Consider the following 23,013-nt stretch of genomic DNA (forward strand, 5'->3'; position numbering starts at 1 on the left):
AAAAATATCTTTGCATTATTTATTTATTTATTTTAAAGTAAGTCATTTTGCATGTAATTTCACACATAAAATTTTGATATAAGTCCACCAATACATAATCTATAATAAATATCATTTCATAAAAATAAACATCGTGATGATAACCATCTAACAAACATAAACATAATGATGATAACCATCTAACAAACATAAACATCATCCAAAATAAACATTTAAATTAGCTAACCTCATCTAATTATATACACCTCTAGCACATACAAATGTCATTAGCTAGCACGCAAATCTAATAATCTAAAAGGTCATCATCATCATGATCACATCTAACAAAACACAAGCATTGTAATCTAGCATCATCACCACACACATCCTCTAATATAAATCTCATGTCAAATAATTGTTATCACATACACATATATCTGCAAGCACATTAAATAAACATATCTAAGATGACCTAACAATATACACATAAACACCAACATATAAATTAATTACATCAACATGAACCAAAAAAAGCACCATATATATATATAAAGTCAAATAACTGCATTAAGTGAAATATTTTATACAACAATAGTATTGGTAGCCTGCTCTGTTGCAGGAGACGATACAACAGAAGTATGGGCAGTCTCATTTATAGTAGAATATGATGGATGGCCAAGTTCCTCAATAGTTGAACTATAAGGTGGAGGAGAAGGTGGTTGGTTTGCTCTCTGATCAAGAGAAACATGAGGAAGTGGGTGATCATGAGGTGAATGATGAGGAGGTGGAGTACTATTAGAAGGATCACCGACACCCGACTAATCATGATCTGATGGGGCCGTAATAAGTATGGGTGACGACTATGTATTTGAAGGATCACCACCCTCATCACTAGATGGATCATCACCTTGATCATCATGATCTGATGGGGTAGTACTGGGTGAAGACTTATGTGCATCTGCTGCATGCTCATGATCCCTCCTCACTCCTAGTAGCCTGGTAGCTCCAACGATATGATGCATTAGACTCATCATATCATGCAGACAATCCCTCAATAGATATACGACTCTAGGATCTGCCCTGATGTCTTCAATTTCCGCAAGACGAACTCCCTCCTCGACTAAAAGTCTAGAGAATCGGTCACAGTACTCCATCCTAAATCGACACCAACCCTATGCGTCTGCATGGCCGTGCCTATCTGCATCTAAGGATGTGCCTCACCCTTTTCGGCCTTTACCATCTCCACATCTCCCTCCAGTGGGAGAGGAGTCATGTCCCCAATGAACTTGTCGATGTCTACAAAATATACTGTACACAATAATAATTAGACAATTTCATTAAACAATTTAATAAAACAAGTTAAAGAATGTGCTAGAATAAATTTTATTCTAAATAATTAAGACAATAAAATGAAACTAGATTAATTTAAAGAAAACATTAATATTACCTCTATCATGTGCATGCTCATCCGGTGTGAAGAAGATTTTGGCACACTATCGCCAATCCATCCCCATGTAAGGACACGACACCAAGTCAAAAATGTGGTCATCCTCACTGCCCAGTAGCCCTAGTGCCTCGACGAAAATCCTGGCCAGATACTTCGGTAGTCCCCTCTTGGGGATCACCTCACCCCACATGTGCATCTACACCTTAGTCATTGACTTAGGAGGGTGACGGTCAAAATTAGGCCTCATCTCCAAAAACCTCTCAAAAAGCAAGCAAAAAGTCTCTTATGCAAAAGGGAAGTTCACCCTCCCATGTATAATAACAAAAAATCTATCTAAATCCATACAAAACTGCAAAAAAAAAATGGTAGACCATTTGATACATCATGGCCTCTGCACCAAAGAATCGACATAAAACAAAAGAGGGCAACTAATGTGCTGCCTATCACTAGTATAATGTGCAATGGTATTGACTAATAGTGAGAGAAACCTAACCTCCTCTACACCAAAAGAAGTGATCCGTAGCTATCCACCAGACACATGAAAATATGTTGCATGCACTACATGATCCCTAACATATCTTTGAGAGTAGACAAGTTGACTCTCTGTCGCAACACCATGGGGGAAATCAGGGAACTGGGAAAATCTTCCCCTATCCTAAATAGGCGAGTGATGAAATATATGTCCTCGTTAGTGGGCCCATACCTCGTGTTAGGACCAACACAAAAAGCCTGTTGGTTGGCATACCGCCGACATATCATCTCTGTCAAAAACCTAGAGTGCCCCTTTCAAGGATGTAGCCTCCTCATAGTACTTAAGGAGGCCTACATTCCTCAAGAGGACTTGGGTCGTTACACTAATAGGGCGAGGGTATAAATCTCGCTACCTCTCTTGTGCCTCCCATGGTCGGACCACATTGTATTAGTTTTCCATTTACTCTTTCTCATGTTTCTCCTCCCTCTGTTGACGTCTTTACTGCATAATTGACATATAAAATACACTAGCCTCATACATAAAACATATATATTTTTTTAATTAAATGAAAAATGTGTTTATAAATATGGAATATAACTTTCAATAAATAAAAAAAACATCCTCGGTGCAAAAAAACAATAGTAAAGCACTAGAAATGGTGCACTACAAAACCCACTAAAGTACTGACAACGATGTGTACAGTTACTTGACGCACAACTTAAACATTGGTTTTTTTATTTCTCTTCATAGTGCGTCAACATACAATACGCACTGATGCATATTAAGAACCTTTTCGCACTAAAACAAAATGTTCAGATTAACGAATGCATCATGCTATATTTTTTTAATATTTATGCATGTGGTATGTTTGGTAAAAACAAACACAATGGGAAGTAACTTTTACAAGATGCATCGCAATAAAAGTTATAACTTTCCCGGTGCGTATCAATTTACCAAATGCATCGCTTAAATATTGATTTTTTATTTCTCGACATGGTGCGTCAACATAGAATTCACACCAGTGCATATGAATAACCTTTTCCCACCGAAACAAAACTTTCAGGTTAATGAACGCACCAAGCTATATTTTTTTAATATTTATGGATGTGATGTGTTTGGTAAAAATAAATGCATCGAGAAGTAACTTTTACCAGATGCACCATGACAAAAAATACAATTTTCCTGGTGCATATCAATTTACCAATTGCACCACAAAACTGCGGTGCGTTTACAAGAACACACCAATTTGCGGTGCACCTTGTAACTTTACTAAGTGCACCACCATCGTTGCGATCGGAACCAGTTGAACACATTGGACAAGATAAAATAATTCAAAAACAATGGATTTTTTAACCTAATTTTCAATTCTACTCCACTAAAAAGTTAAATAAAGAGAAACATGAACATTACTTTGACATTCGCTCATTGGGGAGGCATGGTTACCACATAAATGAAAAAAAAATAATTTCAGCACCATTTGAAAAAATTCGAAAGCAACGCAATAAGAAACGAACAAAAGGATGGCAAGCAAGGGAAGTACCAACAATAGGGTGCTTGACAAAGGGAAGAGTAGCATCGGTGCTTGAGAGCTCTACAACACAACAAATGATAAAAATGAATTTTTGTAACTGTATATTTTTTTATTCAACCCTAATATGGTGTGCTAGGGTAACTGCACCAGTGAATGCACGTTCCTAAGCATGCTGCTATTTTATTATTATTAAAACCCTATCGTGGTGCACCTTGTTGTTTATGCACTAATGCATTTAAATACATTAGGGGCATCAATGCATCATTTGAGTATAGCACCAAAATGATTAAAATGAATTATACAATCGACATTTTTTAAATTTATTCTTTTTCTGGTGCTATCGAGTAGTATAAGAACCAATGCACTTTATATAGGTAGTGCACTGTTGTTTATTATTTGTATGAAAAATAACCCTACAATGGTGCACCACTTCTATTATGAACCGACGCTCTATATTTATTGTGCATCGGGGCATTCATGTGCTTGTTTATCATTAAGGCATTGTCAGAGTATAGCACTAGACAGGGAAAAATAAATTTTACAACTGACATTTTTCGAAATTAAACATTTTTGGTTCTATCTAGTACTATACACACCGTTGCACATTATGTACTTAGCGCATCGTTATGTTTTTTATTTTTATTTTTATAAAAAGCTCTGTCATGGTGCACCATATGATATTAAGCACTGGGGCATATGATTATATAACACATCGATTCATTTTGGGTATTATAGATGCATTGTTAAAAACATCTGCTAAAACATTCACCCACCCATCTCTGCTAGTGACCTCCGCTACAAAAAAAAAAATTGGGCTATTTTTCTAGGGGCTTCCACAAAAACCTCCACTAGAGGGTATTTTCCTTGTAGTGAAATCTTGTTAGGCAACCATCAATTCAAGAATACCAAGCTCTAGGTGCTTTCTTAAGTCCATTCAAGGCCTTCTTCAATCTGCAAATGTGAGACTCTTCTATGAACCTCAAAACCTTAAGGTTGTTCTGTGCACACTTCTTTGTCAATCACACCATTGAGGAAAGCAACCTTTATATCCATATGATGTAAATTCCAACCCATTAAATAAGTAATAGAAATAATATATCTAATGGTAGCGTACTCGACAATCAGAGAAAAAGTCTCATCATAGTCCTCTCCCTCTTTCTGGGAGAACCCTCTAGCCACAAATCTCAGCTTGTATTTGTCAATACTGCCATCCACTTCATGCTTGATCTTGTATACCCATTTAGAGGTTACCACTGAATTCGCTTTAGGTCTTCACACAATCTCCCATACATAATTCTTCATAATCGATTGGTATTAGCATCCTTCCAAACTTGATGGCTAACTACTTCTTCAATGGTGGAACATTCAAAATCAATGAGATTAGTCATCAATGCTATATATCCATAATACCTCTTTGGTATCTTGCTTTCCCTGAAGGTGCCACGTGGTGGTGCATGTCCTTATGTTTCTTGAAAAGTATATCTAAGCCAAGCTAGCCTTTTCCTATTTCAGGAACAACAACTGGGTTCACTGAATCTCTAAGCCCTTTTGGCTCTTATTAATGATCCGCAGGATGTTCTAAAGAACTGGATGGACCTAAACCTTCTTCTTTGGGAGCTTCATGTTCTTCCTCATCATCGAAGTCCATGGGAACTTCTTTAGATTTCCAATAGCCAACATTCTCATCACATGTCACATCCTTGATGAATTCAACCTATCATTGTCCTGGAACATAAATTCTATAGGCCTTTGATGACTCACTATATCCAACGAATATTCCTTTCTTTCCTTAAGGATTTAACTTCTTTCTCTTATCTTTAGATACATGGATAGATACTCGACAACCAAATATTCTCAAATGTCAAACCTATGGTTTTTGTTCGGTGAATGCTTCTTCAAGAGTATTGTCATCCAAAATAATACAAGAACTTATATTTTGAATATAGACAATTGTCATAGATGCTTCTCTCCATAGAAACATAGGCAAGTCTTGATCATTGATCATTTCCTTAATAAATTCTTCCATGGTTTTGGTCTTTCATTCAACAACTCCATTTTGTTGTGGATTGTAAGGGACTATCAACTCCCTCTTAATCTGAGGTTCTTTACAAAACGCAATGGGCTCATTGGAAGTGTATTCTCCTCCAATATCGGATTTTAGAATATATATATATATATATATATTTTTTTTTATTTTTTTTTCTTTCAAGTTTTCCACATCAGCCTTAAATTCCTAAAACTTATTGAAGATTTCATTGTAATATCCCCTAATAATAAAATAAAAATAAAAATAATAAAATAATATAATATTAAAATATAAGTAAATAAATAATAAACAATAAAGAAAATATAATAATGGTAAATAAATAATAAAAAATAAAGAAATAATAATAATAAAAAATAAATAATAAATGATGAAGATAATATAATAATAAAAAGTAAATAAAATAGTAAATAATAAACTGGAGTTATAAATAAATATATATAAAAGTAAACTATAAAAATAGTAAAAATAAGTAAAGTTAATAAAAAGTAAAAAGGAATAGAATAAGAATATTTAAATTATGAGAAATATTAAATTAAGTAAAACTTAAAATAAAGAAATAAAAGTTGCATGTTGACACATGGAATGTGTACACGCGGACCCCTTTCCATTGTTTGGTCTATTTAATGGACGATGAGGAAGATGAGATTCATCATTCCTTCATCCATTCTCTTGGGAGAAAAGTGTTGTGAGACAAAAGATTCCTTGGTAATAGTACGTTGATTGAGGGCTCAGGGGTGGCCAACTGAAAAAAGATTATGTGCAGCTAAGCCCACGGTTGGGTGGAGAGTCGTCCCCAAAATCTTTGTTGCTACTGAAAAAAGATTATGTGCAGCTAAGCCCACGGTTGGGTGGAGAGTCGTCCCCAAAATCTTTGTTGCTGTTAGCAGAATTCAAAGAACATTCAAATCCAAAAGCACAAATAAGGAATATTGCCGATATAGATAAGTCATCTCTACTCGTTTTTTGAAATTCTATGTTAAATAGTTAAATAGTTGAATAATTGGATGTTGATTATTAATCATATAAATTGATGTAATTATTTGTATATTTTAAACCGAGCTTGTTACATATGGTATCAAATCTAGTTACAACTCTGAGGCCTATGAGTCTTGACATAAAGTTTTAGTTAAGATCTATATGCAAAAAGGATTATTAACCTTGTTAAACTTGTATCTAAGCAAAATTCAACTCTATGTGACCTCTAGATAAAAGTGGAGGAAAAATACTTAAATTTATCATTAATTTTATTTTTAATAACATAAAACAAATTCTATTGTTTATTTAAATTATATTTACATTTATTATTCCAACCATCCAAAATATTATATAATTATATATATGCATAATATTATAAGACTGATGTAAATTAATTCTATACCTCGGGTTATGACGCATTAATTAAATATAATTTGTAGATACCTCTGGTTAACATGCATTAATTGTATGAATACTTGAATATACTATTTGAGTTCTTTTATTATTAAAATATATACGGATTCACTTCACTTTGTAGATGAAATGAACAAGAATCACATCTTGTGTTAATATTTATTTATTTTTATTAAGATATTCATAACTAATTATTGTAAATATTTTTTCATAAATTAATGGATTTTTTAAAATAATTTTCAGATTTTCTTTTCATAATTATTTTACGTATTTCATTATATTGCCTATTCCTTTAATGAATTAGATTACTTATTCCTTCATGGGAAAATTCTCTTGCCCGAGCCTTTAATGAAAATGGCTATAATTGAACTACACACTTTTCCAATATAATTATAATATTAATAAATTAACGATTAATTTGAATTAGAAGATACTCGATGAAATTTAATCCTTATTTAATTATTAGCTCAACTTTGTGAGCATCTAAAGTTGAGTCTGAGACAACTCGCAAATAATAAATTAATAATTAGTAGTTGGTTGAGGTGGATTTAGTATTTATCCAATTATTAATTGGTGGGACAAAATTTTTCGTTATACAAAATGGGATAATTATTGGTAACTTCTCGTTTTTTAATTGGGATACTGTGTCTATTACATTAAACAAACTTTTTGATTTTCACAAACAATTATTTCAAAAACTACAACAACTTGCATTGATAGCCAAATAGATAATCATTCTTCGCTGGAATTGCGGTCAGTACTTCTTGAGCTACTTCCATGACTTGGGTTATTTGGACATATGTTTCGTTGATTGCATCGATTGCTTTCGTCTTCTTCTTGTTCCATCTGCAAACATAAAAATAAAGTGTAATGAGTGCATCTATATTGGTGAGAATAATGAAAATTGAGATAAATAATATACATCAATGTAAATCGAATAACAATCTACCATACATGTCTTTTCGCGCGCGTTCTGGCTGGAGCTCCCGCACCCCTGCTTCCTCGACCTCTGCGGCCCTTCATAGGCCTCCTGCCTGGCAGCCCCTGCTGCTGGGCTCTCAACCCCCACTCCTGGCATCCCCGCAATCGGGCTCTGCCCCCCTTCTCCGGCCAATGCTTCTGCTGGCCCAGTTTTGTGATCGCAGAGGAGAGTAGCTGCCGCCATGAGTGCGCCAGGGGGTGGGGAGCCCTCTCCCACCCCGCCTATCTCTTCAGAAGAAGCTTTCAGAAGACTGCTTTCGCATAAAGGGAAGAAAAATTTGACTCCAGAAGTCCCGAAATTCATCAAAAAGCTGGAGGAAATTTCTGAGATCGCCCTGCTTGAAGACCAACCGATAAAAATCGCCCTAGCCCTGGCTGACAGAGGGTTGGTAGGACAATTTATGGGACACTGGCCATCAACAAAAACAACAGATGACTGGATTCAACGCAACTGGAGGCCCCAGCTGGAAAACAATGTGATTTGCTATGCTGTCGGCAGAGGGTATTTCATTTTCGAGTTCACCTCCAAAGAAGATCGAGATTTGGTTTTCAGAAACGGTCCATATTTTATGGGAAATCAGGGTCTATATATTAATAAGTGGACCCCCGACTTCGATCCCTCAATCGATTCTCCCAAAGAGGTCCTAGTCTGGGTTCGGCTTCCCAATCTTCCGATCCATTGCTAGAGCTATCACACTTTGCAGAAGATTGGAAATGGCCTTGGCAGTTTCATTGACAAAGCAGACAACAAGGGCCAATATACATGAGCAAGAATCTATGTGGAAGTCGATCTGGAACCTGGACTACCTGAAGCAGTAAAAATTAAAGTTGGAGAATGGCATCACTATCAAAAACTGGATTACGAGCAATTGCCGTTCAAATGCAGAACCTGTCATGAACATGGACACTTCCAAAGAAATTTCCCAAAAGCTCCAACCGGGGACAAAGTTGACGAAGAAGGATGGAAAGAAATCAAAAAGGGCAAAGCTGTCCCAAAACTAACTGAGAAGAAAAATTCAGGGCCATTGGTGAAGCCCCAGCCCAAACCAAAAGCCAAAGAAGCTCCTAAAGAGGGTTCTTCCTCTGGGGAGAAGACACATGCCATTGGGATCCAGAAGGAACCAGAAGACCTGTCGAAGAAAGCGAAAGAAGCAGAAGCAAAGTCATCTCTCCCTCCATTAGAGGATGAACAAGGGGAAAAAGAAGAAAACGAGGAGCACATCAATCTGGGCTCCGATTCTGAGGGAGATTCAGAAGATGGAGCCTCAGATTCAGACAGTTCATAAGTCACTCCTATCAAGTCAGCCAGGGGCCGAAAGTCCAAGAAGAAACAGAGAGAGGAGCAAACTTATCTGGATGTCCTCCAAGGCTCTCAGAAAACTCTCAAAGGAATGATGAATACCAGATCTAGGCGCAAGCAAGGTAAGGCTCCAAAAGGAGCCACAACCCCCCAAGCTAGTAAATAATGAAATACGTCTCCTGGAATTGCAGAGGATTAGGCAGCAAGATGAAAGAAGAAGCCCTGAAAGACATTGTGAGGATGTACTCGCCTGAAATCCTTCTCATCCAGGAGACAAAACTGGAGGACCTTTTACTCCTCCAAGCAAGCAAAGTTTTCTGGCATAAAGGCCAAGGGAGAGCTGTTAGCGCCAGAGGTGCCTCTGGAGGGATTGTCTCCTTTTGGGACAAATCCAAATATGATCTGATTCACGAAGAATGTTGCCCCCATTGGCTACTCACTAAGCTCCTCCATAAAGAATCTGGCCACCAAGTAAGTATGTTCAATCTTTATGCTCCGCTTTTACCCTCTGAGAAAAAAATTTGTTGGGACTCGCTCCAATCCTATCTTTTCTTGCACAATCCAGAAAATATTATTATTGTAGGTGATCTGAATGTTACGCTAGCTACAGAAGAGAAAAAGGGGGGCTCGCTGGTCAAGGACCCAGCTAAAGAATGGGTTGAAGACCTCATTCTAGATTGGGATTTGTAGGATATCAAGCCCACATCTAGGAAATTCACCTGGTCAAACAAAATGTTAGACCTAGGCCACATTGCTGCTCATCTGGACAAATTTCTGGTCCAATCCTCTTTCTTGTCTTGTGGTTTAATGGCCACCTCTAAAATTCTGCCGAACTACACCTCCGACCATAAACCCATTCTGCTTGAGCTCTCCTTGGATGGAAATCTTGGCCCCATTCCCTTTAGATTCAGCTCTCTGTGGATTCATCAAGAAGGATTCCAAGAGGTGGTCTCCGAGGCCTGGAACTGGCAAGTTCAAGGATCCCCTTTCTCTGTGTGGAAAGAAAAAATGAGGAGACTCAAAAGGGCGCTCAAGGTGTGGGCTAAAAGGTTGAAAATTCCCACCGCCAAAAGAAAGGAGATGCATGACAGTTTAGCAGGCCACCAATTAACAATGTAGAATTCCGAAGTAACACAAATCCTTGTTCAAAAAGAAGTAGAGCTGCAAAAATATCTATAAAGAGCAAGTAGGGATGAAGAAGAGTTCTGGAGACAGAAGTCCAGAAATCTTTGGTTATAGGTCGGAGACAAAAATACAAGCTACTTCCATAAGCAAGCTGAAGCACGCAAGCACTTCAAAATAGTAAATGAAATTCACTATCAAAACACTGTGGTTAAAGATTCTGATGACATAAAGCAAGCATACCACTCCTTCTTCAAAGATCTTTATTCTGCCTCGGAAGACCCTCTTATCGATCCTCACGCATATCCAATTGAACTTATTCCTCACTGTGTTCAAGATTCCAACAATATCAAGCTGACTGCTCCGATTAGTATGAATGAGATTAAAAATGCTCTGGATTGCATGGACCCGGATAAAGCCCCGGGCCCTGATGGGTTCACAGCAAGGTTCTATCTGACCTGCTAGTCCACAATTAAAAAAGACCTTCTGAGAATGATCCGTAAATCTCAAACCTGTACCAAGATTGGAGGCAACACCAATTCGGCCTTCCTTGCATTGATTCCTAAAGACAAAGGCGCCACCAATTTTAGCAGATTCAGGCCCATTTCATTGTGTAATACAAGTTATAAGCTGATTACAAAAATAATAGCCAACCGTCTTAAGGAAATTCTGCCGATCATCATCCCTGAAAACCAAGGAGGATTCATAAAAGGGAGAAAGATTCTTGACAATATTGTGCTGGTGAAAGAAGCAATTCATTCAAGCTGCCACCGAAAAGAGAAAGGCATGGTAATTAAGCTAGATTTGACAAATGCCTTTGACAGGGTGAGACATGATTTCTTGTTCTCTGTGATGGGGAATTTTGGCTTCTCAAAAGCTCTCATAACTTGGGTGAAAGCTTGCATTGCCTCCCCTTGGATAACGCCTCTGGTTAATGGTCGTTCAACATATTTCTTCCAGGCCTCGAGGGGGCTTAGACAAGGGTGCCCTTTGTCCCTGCTTCTTTACGCCATCCAAGCTTCAGTGCTCAGCTTCCACCTTGACCACTGTCAACAGATCCAAACTCTGCCAGGCCTGAGAATGGCTCAAAACGTTAAAGACATAAATCATGCCCAGTTTGCTGATGATACTTTATTACTTGGAGGAGCTAGCATAAATTCTGCTAGAACCTTCAAGAAAGAGCTGGACATTTATAAGGAGGTTTCAGGCAGTAAGATTAACTATCTAAAAAGCATGATCTTTGGCTGGAATTGCTCGACCAAGGACTTGACAGACATAGCAAGGCTTTTAGAAATGGAAAGAAACCTAACCTGGGAGTCATTTAAGTATCTTGGGATCCCAATCTTCAAATCAAATTCTAAGGTAGCTCACTGGGCGCCCCTGCTAGACAAGCTAAAACTCAGAAGACAGGCTTGGGGAGCCTCATGGTTGAATAATGCTGGGAAGGTAATCCTAATGAAATCTGTCCTCATAAGTCTCCCGGTTTATCAGAATTCCATTCTTCTAGCTCCTAAAACCTTTATCAGTAAAGTGGACGGTCTCCTTAAAAGATTTCTGTGGGAGGGAGGGAAAAATAACGAAAGAAGGCTTCATTTAGTAAATTGGGACACTATTAAGAAGCCATTCTTGGAAGGAGGTCTTCAAATGCGGGATCTGGCAGCGCAAAATCTTGCTCTGGGCTCCAAGCTCCTTTGGAACCTTGTCTCTGGGAATCCTAGTTGGAGTAAGAGAGTTCTGTGGAAAAAATATTTTCAGGGGCAGCGATTGAGGTGTTTGGACCAACCTCCTAGAATTTCCAAAGGATCTCCAGTGTTCAAACTATGTCTCACAACTATGAAACATTTCAGTCATAAGCTTTATTGGATCCCAGGTAATGGGAAAAAAATGAAAATCTGGGAAGACTCGATTCTTGGAGATCAACCCTTGAATCAGATGGAAGATCTGGAAAATATCAGAGTTTGGCTTCAGGCCAGAAATCTGGAAACCCTTTGGGACATCTCCAAATGGAAAAATGATGCAGAAAGTCTATGGGATGGTTGGAATTTGGGGGAGGTCCCTCATTGGCTGGATGGTGAAGCCAAGTTATTGTTGGATCTGCTCCAAGGAAAATCTCCCCTAAAGGCCTCTTCTAAGGACAAAAGAGGGTGGGGTTCTCTCTTAGGCTCTTACTCAGTAGCAGAAGGTTACAAAAGTTTGATGGTTGTCCCTAGCGTCCCACCAGAGCCAACTCAATGGAAATTTATCTGGTCTTTTCCTGCTCTCCCCAAAATTGACTTCTTTTGCTGGACTATGGCGCATAAAAGTACCCTCACTGGAGATAACCTGAGGAAGCGTGGTATGGCAGGCCCGTCCAGATGCCCTCTTTGTGTTTCAGACGATGAAACGGCTAACCACCTATTCCTTTTGTGCCCCTTTTCTCAAGAAGTTTGGAGGGGTGTCCTGATGTTAGGACCTAACAATATTGAGCTACCAGGAAATATTCAGGACCTTCTTCGGAACTGGGCCAAGTTATCCCCCTTCTGTCTCTCCAAAAAAAACCTTCTCAAGACTGGTTGGATGTGGATTCCCAAATTCACATGCTGGAAACTGTGGCTGGAGAGGAACAACAGAATTTTTAGGGAGGAGAGTTGCAACCCGGTCAGAATTATCACTAAGATCAAAGCCCTCTTAGGGGAGGCTTTAGAAACCAATCCCACCATAAGAAATGGCATGACTTTGGACAATGAGGAAGATCAATGGTTAAAAGAGCTTGTTCCTAATCATCAGAATAGACCCATTCCTCCGGCTAAAGCCTCTTCTCACTGGGAAATCCGTCTGAATGAGCAAAAATTCATCAAATGGAGATCTGCTTTGGATGATCACTGCCTTTTCTTCGATGGGGCCTCTAAAGGAAACCCAAGAAAGGCGGGTGGAGGTGGAGTTATCTTAAGCCCTGATGGCTCAACTGAGCTGCGCTTTGCTTGGGGTCTGGGGAATGAAACAAACAATAGGGCGAAGGCTCTTGCTCTGTGGCAAGGTCTAAATCTGGCTTTTAAGAGGAATCTCCTCTCCATCTCAGTCTTTGGAGACTCCAGACTAATTATCCAGGCTATGAATTCTCAAAAGATCCACTCTCAGGTGCAATTAGCCCCCATCCTCAAAAAAATTAAACTTTTGTTGCCCAAGTTTCAAAAAATATCCTTCTATCATGTGCTGAGAAAGCTAAACTCACAGGCGGATCTGGTAGCCAACCTAGCCTCTATCCGGAGTAGGGGATCCCTGTTAGTCAATGAGGTTGAATCGGACTGCAACATCCCTTAACTCTGGAGATGTCAGGGCCTCATATTTATGCTAATTTTCATGTCATTTCGCAGACTTGCCTTTTCGCTTTCGCTCCATCGCACTTCCCATCCAAAGCATTTTCCATTCGCCATTGCGATATGCGATGCGCGATGAGAGTCCGGACCCGACCATGCATATATTTCAGTCTAATGCCTTCTCGCATCAGCCCCATCGCATTTCCCACCCAAAGAATTTACCATACGCCATTGCGATATGCGATGAGCGATGAGATCCCGGACCCGATCATACTTTATTTCATTTTTTGCCATTTCACGTTCGGCCCCCATCGCATCCCTTTGTGATGGGCCTCCACCCCGCCTAACTCCGACTGCGATTTCCGATTTGTGATATGCATTGCATGTTGAGAGCCCGGACCCGATCACTCTTTTTTTTTTTTTTTCTTCAGTTTTTTGCCATTTCGCTTACAACCCCCATCACATCCCTCTGCGATGGGCCTACCCCCCGCCTAACTCCGATGCGACTTCCGATTTGATTCCGGTCCCGATATCGCTTTTCTGCCCGTTTTTATAGAGTTTCAGATCCGCTACGCTTGGTTTTCCGATCTTGGAATTCTTGATCACTTCATAGTATTCCGCCAGACAAATAAAAAAGAAACTGAATTGTTTCATGGGTTGATCCAATAGTTCGGTGAGGTGGGTCTCCTCTAGAAAACGCTGTGGATCTCCAAGGCGTCAGCCAGGAACAAATCAAGTCCTCCTTCATTCAAGTCCTTTCTGCTACCACAATGTAAAATTTTCAGCGAGATTTTCAAAATCCAATTCTAATGGCCTTGATGACTGTAGCAAGGATCTATAGTGTATTTTTGTTTAAGCCCTCGGCAGCTGTTTTGCCGATTGTCAAATAAAAAATAACTGTTTTTGTCAAAAAAACAATCTACCATACCAATAAGTGACTCATGAATTGTACACATGGTTTCAAAACAAACTCTCATGCCTTGTTGCAACAACCTTTCTGTTGGCATAATTCCATACTTTGTATCGTGCAAGTTTTATACCCCATAATAAATCATAGATTTAATATAAATGATTTTTTTTTTTTTTTTTTTTTTTCTATTAAATATAAACTCAGAGAAGTAAAAGAACATAGATACTTACAAAATCTAGAATTAATTTTTGATATGCCAACATATACTCACAAACCTTATTTAACACAATGTCAATCAATTCTTCTGATGGGTCTTCTTTGTATGTTAGCACCTTATTAAAGACATTCAAGGATGGTTGTTGCAAAACAACTTAAACTACACAACAATGAAATGTTAAGTTCTTATAAGGAAATATTAACAATTACTCACAAACTTTGATATCAACCCTTTTCTTCCTTGTCGTCCTATTTTATGTGCTAAATGGGTTCCATTTTGTTTTCTTTTCTGCAAGAAAATACTTGAAAATTAGTATTTAATGTTAAATATATATATATATATTTTATGTACCTAATAGAAAAATTCTATGGTTACATACATTTGAAACATGTTGTGAGATGGCTCCTCTTATGATGCAATTATGTCCATTTCTTTGACCATCGCCTTGTACACCTTTTTGGACATTCCTACTGACATGTTTTAGATATCATCTTGTTGATCGTTTGAGATTTTTATAATAATCCTGAAAAAGTAATAAACTATATATATGAAAACTAAATATAAAAAAATTGATATTAATAGATGAATGCGTTGTAGTAATATATACATATAATTCTAGAAAAGAATTTTAATTAGGAACCTTATTTTTTGAATGATTTGTTGTTATTGTATGTTTTTTCTATTGCAAGTTTGACAAATCTCATTAACCATTGCTCTGGAAATGCTCCCTGTACTTTTAATATAACTTGGTTCTTGGAATCATTTGATAGATTTTTGTATTGTAAGTGGAAAGTACGTCTATATGTTCATTCCACTATATCCCTCATAGTTATATATATTTTTTTCCCTTTCATTAACCTCCAACACCACTCCACATGAGCTAAGGACCAATTCATCGTCATTTACTCGTTCTATAATTTTTTCTTCTTCTTAGAATGAAATTCTTTTCCTTCATTGTTGGTTCCTGTAGAACATTAAACATATGTGAATTAATAGATTCTTTAAACTAGCATTTGCACCTAATGTTGCAAAGGAAACGCCGTAAGGCATAGTGTGTGGAAGAATATTGAAATGTGAATGGGCTTTTGTGGGCTTTTTTGAAAGCAAGGGTCGATGATTCTGAGTTTTAATTTGAGGAAGCCATGCTGAAAACCGTTTTTGGGGGTTAAAGTGGCTACGAAATGGAATGCAAGTAGGCATAAATATCCATTGAACTTGTTTAGATACCTTTGTTTGTATTTGGTAAAAATTGCGTAGTTGAATGTGAAGGTAAACGAATGAATTCAAGTGAACAACAACCGGGTATCCATATTGATTTGGATAGGGTTATTTAAGAAATCATTATTCAAACGGGAAATTAAATTAATATGAAGATATATTGAAAACATGTATTATATTCATTAAAATCAATTGATTTTGTTAACAAAATATGTAAAAACCCATTGACAATGAATTGGTTGTGAAGACATAAACTATCAAAATGGTATTTGATCTTGAAACTTCCTTTTTTAAGTTTCAAATGGAAAATACAAATAGTGAATTGTAACAAAAGAGGTTCGAGAAGCAATATAATATTCTAAAGAGCATTGTGCTTGTCATTCCATATTTGAAGTTGTATCAAAACATGTCGGAAGCATCGAAGACCTGAAGAAGCAGTAATGGAAGAAAACTCCTACAGACTCTCGAGTCTCAGCACAGGAGAAGACCACAATTGAGATCAAGAACCAGGAGAAGAAAACCAACCACAACCGAATTTGTGAAAAAATGAAATGAAGAAGACCACAGAACATCAAGATCCCTTTGCCAAATCCTCGACAGTGGAAAGTGGATACAAAAATCGATTCAAACAAGGAGCAAAAAGCAATGTCTGGTTGGTGGTTTTGTTTTAGCAGAATAGACAGCATCCTCTAACAGCAGTAAAGTTAAATTGCCAATCAAACAGGAATAAAGTTTAAATAATCAAGAAAGCATATATATAACTGAATCAATTCAATTGGGAATTAATTTTGAATCAAAATTATAAGACTCTGTATCTGCTCTGTGGCTAATGTACAATTGATGGCAGAGGATTTTCTATCATGGTCCATGGATGAAATACTACATTGGTTAAGTTAGAATGATTCCCCTTCAGTACAAAGTATAGACCAGAGATTTAAAATACAATTTAAAAACCTACAGATTAGAGTGTTAAGATACAATGTTAACCCCATTAAGTGTGAAAGGCCACGTCCCCAAATTTTCCCAACTGGTACTGATAACTCCCAACCTTTTTAGAGAACGTAAAGCATCAATTCTTTTTGTTGGGGAAAGAAGCTACCCAATTTTCTTTTTGTTGGGGACAGAAACTACCCAATTTTTGCCCTTGCATGGGAGTGGGGATGTGTTGCATGAAGGATTCTCAAGTAGAAACCAGACAAGAATGCACGAAAATCAACCCTAGGCTAGTTGTGGTAAACTCTCACCAGTTCACAGCTAACCTTAGAAGAGGATCTTATCATGATACTAAATGAAGGATTATGCTTTTAAAAAATCTTAAGTAGCTATGAAAAAGATTAATGAGAACACAGTTCTACTTTATTCTTCTAAAAATCCTTATCAGGCTAAGCGAATATACTTCTAATTTATGCATTTCAATCAACCATCAACCGACATTACCCTTGGACATATCCCAGCTCGATGTGGTGTCCACTGAATGTGCTTTGGCAATGCCAATTCTCCAACTAATCAAGGATGACATCATGACATTCCAATGTAACGTTTGGGATAGAAGCAAGCCACCGAATCATGATAAATCAATGTACAAATCTAAGTTGCTGTAGAAACTCATGCAGATGTATAGTAGACAATATTTTCCAGTGCCATTTGCTTCAGATAGGACCCTTAGAAGCATAAACAATATGCAATTTATTTGCTCTTCAACATAGGCTCCCTTGTTTTAGTTTTCCTTTTCTAATCTTTGAACTTGACAATAAGATACAAACCAATTATTGCATTATTCATCATTATTTCTGACTATCGTGGCAACGGAACGAATCACTGACAAAAGTCTGAATTTAGAGAAACCATCTGAACAAATCACTGAAAACAAGTCTCAGCACAGGAGAAGACCACAATTGAGATCAGGAACCAAGAGAAGAAAACCAACCACAGCCGAATTTGGGAAAAAATGAAATGAAGAAGACCATAGAACATCAAGATCCCTTTGCCAAATCCTCAACAGTGAAAAGTGGATACAAAAATCGATTCAAACAAGGAGCAAAAAGCAATGTCTGGTTGGTGGTTTTGTTTTAGCAGAATAGACAGCATCCTCTAACAGCAGTAAAGTTAAATTGCCAATCAAACAGGAATAAAGTTTAAATAATCAAGAAAGCATAAGATCCCTTTGCCAAATCCTCGACAGTGGAAAGTGGATAAAAAGATCGATTCAAACAAGGAGCAAAAAGCAATGTCTGGTTGGTGGTTTTGTTTTAGCAGAATAGACAACATCCTCTAACAACAGTAAAGATAAATTGCCAATCAAAGAGGAATAAAGTTTAAATAATCAAGAAAGCATATATATAACTGAATCAATTCAATTGGGAATTAATTTTGAATCAAAATTATAAGACTTTGTATCTGCTCTGTGGCTAATGTACAATTCATGGCAGAGTGGACATTCTCTAACAAGGTGGGGACTGTACTGAGCATTCATGTGTAATATCCATCTGACGCTGGGAAAACTTTTCCAAAAAAGGCACTCTTGGAAACCTGGAAACTATTCAGAATGAAAACATAGTACAAATTCATGCAGCTTTCTGGCCCACAGGCATACAATCTAGGGCCAATCAAGACTTTTAATAGCCTGGATAAATGAAAGCAAGATTCCTGAGCTATATAATAATAAATGCAGAATACAATTATGTTGCTGCCCTTTTAGAAAATGTCATATCAGTCGTCATTAAAGTGGGGCTATGCTCCTGAGGGTTAGAGACAAAATGCTTGTGTGAGCTTGAAATCTCCCCCATTTTGTTGAACTGGAAATACATATCTTGACTTTCTTCACTGTCCATGTTTTAACATGATTTGACCACAGGATGGTCTGTGTCAACAAGTAGTGAGACAACACCTACAGATTAGAGTGTTAAGGCAAGGGATCTAATATACATAATGCATATAAAAGAAGGAACTGTTTGGTCTGGCTCAGATTATTGCTGAAACCAATTTCATGACCCAAAAAGTATCTAAACAATTCTGAGTTTTTAAACAATTCACACTCAGTGGAAATGACAAAAGGGTTTCTGTAATGAAAGTACACTCAGTGGAAGTATAAAACGGATAAAACTTGCAGGAAATAGATGTTACAAGTGGCTCAAGAGGATTTCAATTTTTTGGATTCGGTTGGTTAGCACCTAATTCAACTATGAACGTATGAGAGATACTTACAATGAAATTATGCTTAATGGTTCAATGCCTCACGCATGTACACTTTACTATTGGTTGGTACCCCTTGCAAGATTCAAGTAATTTTTTACCAATGTTTATCTCAGGTATTATAGACCAACGAGGAGAGTAAAATCTTCAATTGCACCTAAACATGCGTAGAACTGTCAACAAAGGTATGCCTCATAGGGTTGACCTAGATTTGAAAGGATCTCAATGAACCCAGCGAGATGACTATGGAAGTACAATCTTCAAATGCAAACTCTGCCAAGATGCAGGCCGTCTAATGACAGGCTGCACAAAAAAGGTATAGCAAGTGGAAGGACATTCAGAGCCATAATAGATCTTCCATAGATGGCCTGCTGTGGGATCCAAAAAGTTGAGAGGACGAAAATAAGACCCGGTTAGATTAGAAGACAACCAAAAGGAAACGAACCAAAATTATAGAAACAACAGATACAGAGAAGGCCCATGAACAAGGAAGAAAACTCCTACAGACTCTCGAGTCTCAGCACAGGAGAAGACCACATTTGAGAACATGAATGCTTCTTGAGGTTGGTTCGCAGCTCTAAAAGGGGCATTGTCTGAGATGGTGGACTTGGGAGGTGATTTGCTGCTTTTGACGCAAAAAAAGAAACATACACAGTCGTTAAGCAAATAGTAAATGTAATATGCAACCACTAATCTATGCACAGTAATGAACCAAAGTTCATGAGACAAAACTTAACAGGTATTGCACATATAGCAACAGTTTCACACACCCATTATGTCTATGAGCAAGATATCCAGAGGTATCTCTCACATGAGACAGTGAAGTAACAGGCATTTCAGATAACAGTAGTTTAAAAAATCGATTATGCACATGAGCAAAATATCCAGAGGAACCTCTCACATGAGATAATAATAATGCATACCCGAAAAATCTTGTAGGGCTTTCTCCTTACGCAGAGTAGAATCAATCCTCCATACACCTGCAGGTTTTCACGAACAACAAAGATAAAGTAAAATTTAAGATAACAGTGACCCAAATATATATAAAACCTCATAACTACCACCATAATAGGCAGAGGGCGAGGGCAAAACGATCTGCAGGAAAAACGGCCTACGTGGCCCTCATGCAGCGAAGAAAGTCACCTCGTCCTCTGCGGCCCTCGTCGAAACCCTTCTCCCTTCTCTGCAGGTCTGTCGCCCTCCTCTGCAGCAACTCCGCTGCGCCATCCTCAACACCCCCGCCCTCCTCTGCATCAAACGCGGATATCCGCGGGCAGGACGGGTTTAGTGAGGTCGTTAGGGTAAAGTTTGGTACGTAACAGAAACCGATTTATTAACTAAAACCGATTTATTAACAAAACCGATTTATTAACGTATTAGTTACTAGCAATTGTCCCAAAAGGTACAAAGAGAGGCCGATAGGATTATTAAACTAGAATTGTTGAATTTTTCTAGAAGAGTTAATTGGTTTGTGGAAAACCTTGTTTTCTTGGAGTGGATCATTATGCAATTACTTTTCTTTAGATGTTTTGTTTATATCTATATTACAAAGAACACATTGAATGTCTTATTTCATTTCTGTTATCCTTACTAATATCCTTTCCGTGCTTTTTCTTGATCAATTTGATGAAATATTCCATTATCCTTTGGTAACGCTCGTTGGCTAGCTGGACCATGTAACTCTCGCATTTTAATGCAGTGAACGATCTTCGAATCCCCTGGAACTTCATTACTTTGCTCATGATTTATGACCAACCTTGGAGCTTCATTACTTTGCTCATGATTTACGATCAACTTTCATCAAATAAAATTATGAAATATCGCGTTTTCTTTTAACAAGGTGGAAAAACCTATCATAATTCAGCTGTCAAACCAGCAGTGAGGACAACTATCTTTGGCTGTTAACAGTTAATGCATCGCTCTTATTCAAGGAAAACCACGCCCCAACTGGAATGACCTGCTGGTGGTCAGTAAGGGGGCAGATTTCACACCTGCCAGATGTCTCTGGGTCTTGGGCCTTAGACACGCAGAAACAGTATTAGGGCATTGAAACATTGTTATGACAACAATGTGCAACATTTATTTTTTATCAAACAAAAAAGCAATGAACCTCTTGAAACAAATTGAACATCTTTTATAGTTGAAGGAAAAAGTGAGATTGTTGATATTAACCTCTTCAAAAAAAATGAACCTCTTTTATAGTTTAAGGAAAGAGTGAGATCGCTGATATTAAGTAGTTCACAGTGTTTTTCTTACATCTTAAGTTATTATAACAATATTTATTAATATATCAAAGCTCAACATGGTATTTACATAGATCTGAACCACCAGCCAGCTCATAGTTATACTCAAGAGTGTTTCTCTGGCGCTGTAAGCCATTACAATAATATTCATCAAGATATCAAAGCTGAAGATTTGAACCTGGATGAGAAAGATAACAATCATTTCACCCAACCACCGGTCAGCCTACAATTATACTTGAACACGTTATAACAAAAATCATCAAAATATTAAAACTCAACCTGTCATTGGTGGAGACTTAAACCTAGATGGAAAAGATAACAATGATAACAATCATTCCACCAAATTAAATAACCACTATCAAGAAAATCCAAAATATTGTTAATCACTGTATCAAATAAAACTCTGATGAATAGATAAATTGGCTCTGGCCCACATTTAAGTCAACTTTATAATAAAACAAAGATGCTTCAAAGCTCAACATGTCTTTGGTAAAGATTTAAATCCACATGGAAAGATAACAATCATTCCATCCAATTAAATAACCGCAAATATGTAAATTTAATCAGCCTTACATGATTTATTCGATGGATATAACTGTTAACTTAATGTGGATATAACTGTTAAGGCGTTTCGAACACAGGCAATGGAATCTTCTGTGTAGTGTCGTCTTTAGTTAGTAGTCGGTCATTTTCGTGGATAAAGCAAACGCACCACCCAGGTATTGTGGTGGTGGTGGGTGCTGCGTAGTAGTAGCGTTATATGCGGCGTCTATGGCTTTTGAAAAATGCACGACTTTACACATTTGAGATGCTGAAAGGTAAGGCTGTCCCCTATCCAACCAGAAACAAATGCATGTGTCATCTATGATTAAAGTTTTTGTCTCATCCTTTGTCCAGTTCACAAATATTTTGTCCATATCCATCCTGGCCCATCTCCTTTCCTGCTTCAGAATCCCACATATACATTTCACTTAATTTGGGAGTTTGTTTTTTAAGAAAAGACTCACTCTCTGCCTAGAGGATAACAAATATGAGAAAAATAACAAATATTTCTCTTTTTCAATTGGGTACAAACATCAACATGGATGGAAAAAGGAGAAAAATTGTCTATTGCATTAATCAATTTTCTCACTTTAATGTTGTTTTTCACTGTTTTGGTGTATTGCTATGTAAACCTTACAGTGTAATCTCTGTTCAAATCATATTGTAATTGATATTTATGTGACGTAAGAAGTTTTCATCTGTGCTTGCAAGTAGGATTTAAAAATCATAATAATAGTAGTTGTTAGGTTATAGTGGTGGTAGTTGAAATTAACTCCATGTCACCAAAAAGTGAGAAGTAAGAGACCAATAGATTCTTCTCAATAAAAACCAAAAACATCATCTTTTCTTATTATATTCCATCACATTATTTAGTGTAATATTTTATGGTTATTGTTCATGTAATGTTACAAGTTATCTTTTTCTTATTCTTCTTATTATTATTCATACATCTGATGTTATAAGTGATCTTGGAATATTTCTATGTTAGAGATTTTGTTCTGACATTTATAATCACCTTCTTCTCAATGAATTGTATTTTCCTAATAAAACCATCGTTTTATATTCACCAGGCCAATATGAAACATCATACATCGTAACAAAGAGGTAACAAGAAGGTGGATGATGA

Source organism: Pinus tabuliformis, chromosome 8, assembly GCF_031772625.1.
Source record: "Pinus tabuliformis cultivar Carrire ecotype Pingquan chromosome 8, CPIR1, whole genome shotgun sequence".
Classification (NCBI taxonomy): Eukaryota; Viridiplantae; Streptophyta; class Pinopsida; order Pinales; family Pinaceae; genus Pinus; species Pinus tabuliformis.